General features: G+C 40.7%; 1 pseudogene; it reads left to right on the forward strand.

Annotated features, from left to right (window-relative positions):
* Window positions 1-5,262: 5,262 nt before the first annotated feature.
* LOC122705631 lies at window positions 5,263-5,861 on the forward strand (annotated as a pseudogene).
* Window positions 5,862-6,071: the final 210 nt, after the last annotated feature.

The following is a 6,071-nucleotide window of genomic DNA, read 5'->3' on the forward strand; positions in this document are numbered from 1 at the left end:
GACACAACTGAGCGACTAAACCACCACAACAACATAGTAAGTCTTGATAAGTAGTTGTGTAAGTTCTCCAAAGTATTCTTTAAAATGGCTTCCCAGGCGGCACTAGTGGTAAAGAATCTGCCTGCCGATGCTAGGAGACACAGGAGATACAGGTTTGATTCTTGGGTCAGGGAGATCTCCTGAAGCAGGAAATGGAAACCCACTCTAGTATTCTTGCCTGGAAAATTCCAAGGGCAGAGGAGCCTGGTGGGCTATAGTCTATAGGGCCACAGAGAATCGGACACAACTTAGCAACTGAACAACAACAAATGATATTACCACGAAGATAAAGGTAACAAACATGTCCATCACCTTTAAAAGTTTCCTTGTGACCTATTTGTGTGTGTGTGGTAAGAATATTTAACATGAGGTCTCTCCTCCTAACATACTTAAATGCACAATACTGTGCTGACAACTATAGGTACTATGTTGTACAGTAGGTCTCTAGAATTTATTCCCCTAGCATAACTGAAACTTACTCATTGAATAACTCCCAATTTCCCCCTTCTCCCAGCCCTTAGCAACCTATTCTAGTCTCAGATTCTACAAGTTTGACTATTTTAGGTACTTCATATAAGGGTTGTTGAAAAGCAGAGACATCACTCTGCCTACAAACATCCATATAGTCAAGGCTATGATCTTCCCAATGGTCACGTGAGAGTTGGATCATAAAGAAGGCAGAGCACAACTGATGTCTTCGAACTGTGGTGTTGCAGAAGACTCCTGAGAGTCCCTTGGACTGCAAGGAGATCAAACCAGTCAATCTTGAAGGAAATCAGCCTCAAATACTCATTGGAAGGACTGATGCTGAAGCTGAAGCTCCAGTATTTTGGCCACCCTGATGCAAATAGCCGACTCATTGGAAAGGTCCCTGATGCTGGGAAAGATTGAGGGCAGAAGGAGAAGATGGCATCAGAGGATGAGAAGGCTAGATGGCATCACCAGTGCAATAGACATGAACTTGGGCAAATTCTGGGAGATGGTGAGGGACAGGGAGACCTGGCATGCTGCAGTCCATGGGGTCATGAAGAGTCGGACATGACTGGGCAACTGAACAACAACAATACAGAATTTGTTCTTATAATACTGGCATATTTCACTTAGAATAATGTCCTCCAGGTTCATCCATGTTGTCACAAATGGTAGGCCATCCTTCTTTTTTAAGATTGAATAATATCCCATCCTATGTATATACTACATTTTCTTTGTATATTCATCTGCTGGTGGGCATTTGTTTTCATATTTTGGCTACTGGGAATAATGCTGCAACAGGTATGAGAGTGCAAACACCTCCTTGAGATCTTAATTTTAATTCTTCTGGATATACACCCAGAAAAGGAATTACTAGATAATACGGTAGTTTTAGGGGCTTTCCATGTAGCTCAGTGGTAAAGAATCCGCCTGCCAATGCAGGAGACACAAGTTTGATCCCAGGAAGATCCCCTGGAGAAGGAAATGGCAACCCACTCAAGTATTCTTGCCTGGAGAATCCCATGGAGATAGAAGCCTAGCGCATTACAGGCCATGGGATTGCAGCATTGGACACGACTGAGCAAGCACACACCAGTGGTAGCTTTATATTTAATTTTTTGAAGAATATCTAAATTATTTCCCAGAGTGTAATAGCTGGATCATCTAAATTCCCAGCAACAGTGTATAAGGGTTCCAGTTTCTCCACATCCTCACAAACACTAATCTTTTGAGTGACTGTGTTTGTTTTTCAGTAGCCATCTTAACAAGTGTGAGGTGATATCACATTATAGTTTTTTTGTTTGTTTTGGTTTTGCTGGCTTTCTCTAGTTGTGGTGAGTGGGGGCTGCTCTTCACTGCGGTGTGTAGGCTTCTCACTGTGGTGGCTTCTTCCACCGTGGAGCACAGGCTCTAGGCACACGGGCTTCAGTAGCTGTGGCTCGAAGGCACTGGCTCCAGTAGTTGGGGCACACAGGCTTAGTTGCTCTGCGGAATCTTCCCAGACAAGGGATGGAACCTGTGTCCCCTACACAGGCAGGTGGATTCTCATCCATTGTACCACCAGGGAAGTCCCTCATTGTGGTTTTGATTTGCTTTCCCTGATGGTTAGTGATGTTGAGTACCTTTTCATATACCTTGTGGCCATATACATGTCTTCTTTGGAGAAATATATTTTAAAATTCTTTCCTATTTTTCACTTGGGTTATTTTTCTGCTACCAAGTTGTAGGAGTTTCTTGTGCATTTGGGATGTTAACCTCTTACCAGATAAATGGCTGGAAAATATCTTCTCACATTCCATGGATTGCCTTTTCACTCTTGTAATTATTCCCTTTACCATAAAGAAATTTTTAAATTTGATGCAGTCTCTACTTTCTCACTCCACACACAAAAAAAATTAAAATGGATTAAAGACATAAATGTAAGGCCAGAAACCATAAAACTTCTAGAAGAAAACATAGGAACTACACTTTGTGACATCAGTCTTAGTAATATCTCTTTGGATATGTGCCCTCAGGCAAGAGAAACAAAAAATAAACAAATGTGATGACACCAAGCCACAAATATTTTGCACAAGAAAGGAAACTATAAACAAAACAACAGCCTACTGAATGAGGGGAGATATTTGCAAATGATTTATCTGCCAAGGGGTTAATGTTCAAAATATGCAAAGAATTCATACAACTCAACATCAAAAAACAAACAACCTGATTAAAAATGGACAGAGAACAACAGATTAAAAATGGATAGGCATTTTTCCAAAGGAGACAGAAGGATTGCCAACAGGCAGATAAAAGCATCACGAATCTCTTTTTCTGTTTTGCATATTGGGTTATCATTACCATCTTTTAAAATTCCATATATATGCGTTAGTATACTGTATTGGTCTTTATCTTTCTGGCTTACTTCACTCTGTATAATGGGCTGCAGTTTCATCCATCTCATTAGAACTGATTCAAATGAATTCTTTTTAATGGCTGAGTAATATTCCATGGTGTATATGTGCCACAGCTTCCTTATCCATTTGTCTGCTGATGGGCATCTAGGTTGCTTCCATGTCCTGGCAATTATAAACAGTGCTGCGATGAACATTGGGGTACACGTGTCTCTTTCAGATCTAGTTTCCTCGGTGTGTATGCCCAGGAGTGGGATTGCTGGGTCATATGGCAGTTCTATTTCCAGTTTTTTTTAAGGAATCTCCACACTGTTCTCCATAGTGGCTGTATTAGTTTGCAATCCCACCAACAGTGTAAGAGGGTTCCCTTTTCTCCACACCCTCTCCAGCATTGGGACTCAGTGGGAGAAAGCAAGGGTGGGATGTTCTGAGAGAATAGCATTGAAACAAGTATACTATCAAGGGTGAAACAGACCACCAGCCCAGGTTGGATGCATGAGACAAGTGCTCGGGGCTGGTGCACTGGGAAGACACAGAGGGATGGGATGGGGAGGGAGGCGGGAGGGGGGATTGGGATGGAGAACACATGTAAATCCATGGCTGATTCATGTCAATGTATGGCAAAAACCACTACAATATTGTAAAGTAATTAGCCTCCAACTAATAAAAATAAATGAAAAAAAAACATAAAACAACAACAAAAAATAAAATCTAAAAAAAAAATGCATCACGAATCACCAGGGAAATGGCAAATCAAAATCACAATGAAATATCACCTCACACCCCTCAGAATGTCAACATCTATTATCAAAAAAACAACAAATAACAAGTGTTGGTGAGAATGTGGAGGAAAGGGAATTCTTGTGCACTGTTGGGAATGTAAATTGGTGCAGCCGCTCTGGAAAACAGTATAAAGTTTTCTCAAAAAACTAAAAATAGAAGTACCATATATGGAGAAGGGAATGAAAATTGAAGAAGGCAATGCAATCCACTCCAGTATTCTTGCCTGGAGAATCCCATGGACAGAGAAGCCTGGCAGGCCACAGTCCAAGGGGTCGCAAAGAGTCGGACACAACTGAGTGACTAACACTACTGCTACTACCATATAATCCAGCAATTCCACTTCTGGGTATATGTCTGAAGGAAATGAAAACACTAATTTGAAAAGATATATGCTCCTCTATGTTCACTGTAGCATTATTTATAATAGCCAAGATATGGAAGCAAACATAAGTGCCCATCAGTAGAAGAATGGATAAAGATACAGCAGAAAATTTTTTGTTGTTTAGTCTCTCAGTCATGTCCAACTCTTTGTGACGCCATGGACTGCAGCACACCGGGCTTCCCTGTCCTTCACCATCTCCTGGAGTTTGCTCAAACTCATGTCCATTGAGCTAGTGATGCCATCCTACCATCTCATCCTCTGTCATCCCCTTCTCCTCCTGCCTGCAATCTTTCCCAGCATCAGGGTCTTTTCCAATAAGTCTGCTTTTCCCAGGTGGCCAAAGTATTGGAGCTTCAGCTTCAGCATCAGTCCTTCCAATGAATATTCAGGGTTGATTAAATGTATCTGTTCATAAAAGTAAAGTCCGATGCTGTAAAGAACAATATTGCATAGGAACCTGAATGTTTGATCCATGAACCTAGGTAGATTGGAAGTGGTCAGACAGGAGATGGCAAGAGTGAATATTGACATTTTAGGAATCAGTGAACTAAAATGGACAGGAATGGGTGAATTTAATTCAGATGACCATTATATCTACTACTGCAGACAAGAATCCCTTAGAAGAAATTGAGTAGCCCTCACACAAAAGAGTCTGAAATGCAATTCTTGGGTGCAATCTCAAAAACAACAGAATGATGTCAGTTTGTTTCCAAAGCAAACCATTCAATATCACAGTAATCCAAGTCTATGCCCCAACCACTAATGCCAAAGAAGCTGAAGCTGAATGGTTCTATGAAAACCTACAAGATTTTCTAGAACTAACACCAAAAAAAGATGTCCTTTTCATCATAGGGGACTGGAATGCAAAAGTAGGAAATCAAGAGATTCCTGGAGTAACAGGCAAGTTCGGCGACGGAGTACAAAATGAAGCCGGACAAAACCTAACAGAGTTTTGTCGGTCATAGCAAACACCCTCTCCCAATAACAGTGGAAAAGTACTCAGTCCTTAAAAAAAAGAAAGAAATCTTATCATGTGCAACAGCATGGATAGACCTAGAGGATATTATGTTAAGTCAAATAAGTCGGAGAAAGGCAGATAATGTATGATTTCACTTATATGTGGAAACTGAGATAATGAAACAAATGAACAAACAGAACAAAACACAAACAGGAGTGACAGTAGCAACTGCCAGAATGGCAAAAGCAGCAACAGTCAAAGAAGCACTAGCCGGAGGGGAAGAGAAAACCAGCCAGAAGCCATCTGAAGCCAGAGAGATAAAGCTGTATGCCCAGATTCCCCCCGTAGAGAACATGGACGCATCCTTGCCCACACTTTCTGTGAGAAGCTTTCACTGACTACAAACTGCATTGAAAAAACTGCAAACCTGAATGACTTAAAAAACTTAAAAATATTGTCTTCAGGATGAAATAACACAAAGAACTTAAATGAACTGGAAGTAGTAGGGGACACATTAGAACTGTGGATCTCCTACAGTTTTATTGAGAAGTTGAAAGGGACCCATGTAATGAAGAAACTGAAGATTCTCTACATGTCTAATAACCTGGTGAAAGACTGGGCTGAATTTGTGAAGCTGGCAGAACTGCCAAGCCTAGAAGACCTGGTGTTTGTAGGCAATCCCTTGGAAGAGAAACATTGTGCTGAGGAGAACTGGATTGAAGAGGCAACCAAGAGAATGCCCAAACTGAAAAAGCTAGATGGTACCCCAGTAGTTAAAGAAGATGAGGAGGAAGATAACTAACACTACATTTTCCACTTTGTGTTAACTTATTTAAATGTCGTTAGAATAGATAAGTTTTGTATAGTTGTCTATTTTAAAGATTCTGTGTGGGGCAAATGGTTCTTAAACCTCTCATTCCTATCTTTTATTCTCTTAAACCTATTCAGTATTTCTCCACCACAACAATAATACCAACCTTATATGTTCTAGTTCTCTTTCTAGAAACTATACATTTCCCGTTTTTCCTTTGGTCCCAGTTACATA

This window comes from Cervus elaphus, chromosome 2, assembly GCF_910594005.1.
Source record: "Cervus elaphus chromosome 2, mCerEla1.1, whole genome shotgun sequence".
Lineage (NCBI taxonomy): Eukaryota > Metazoa > Chordata > Mammalia > Artiodactyla > Cervidae > Cervus > Cervus elaphus.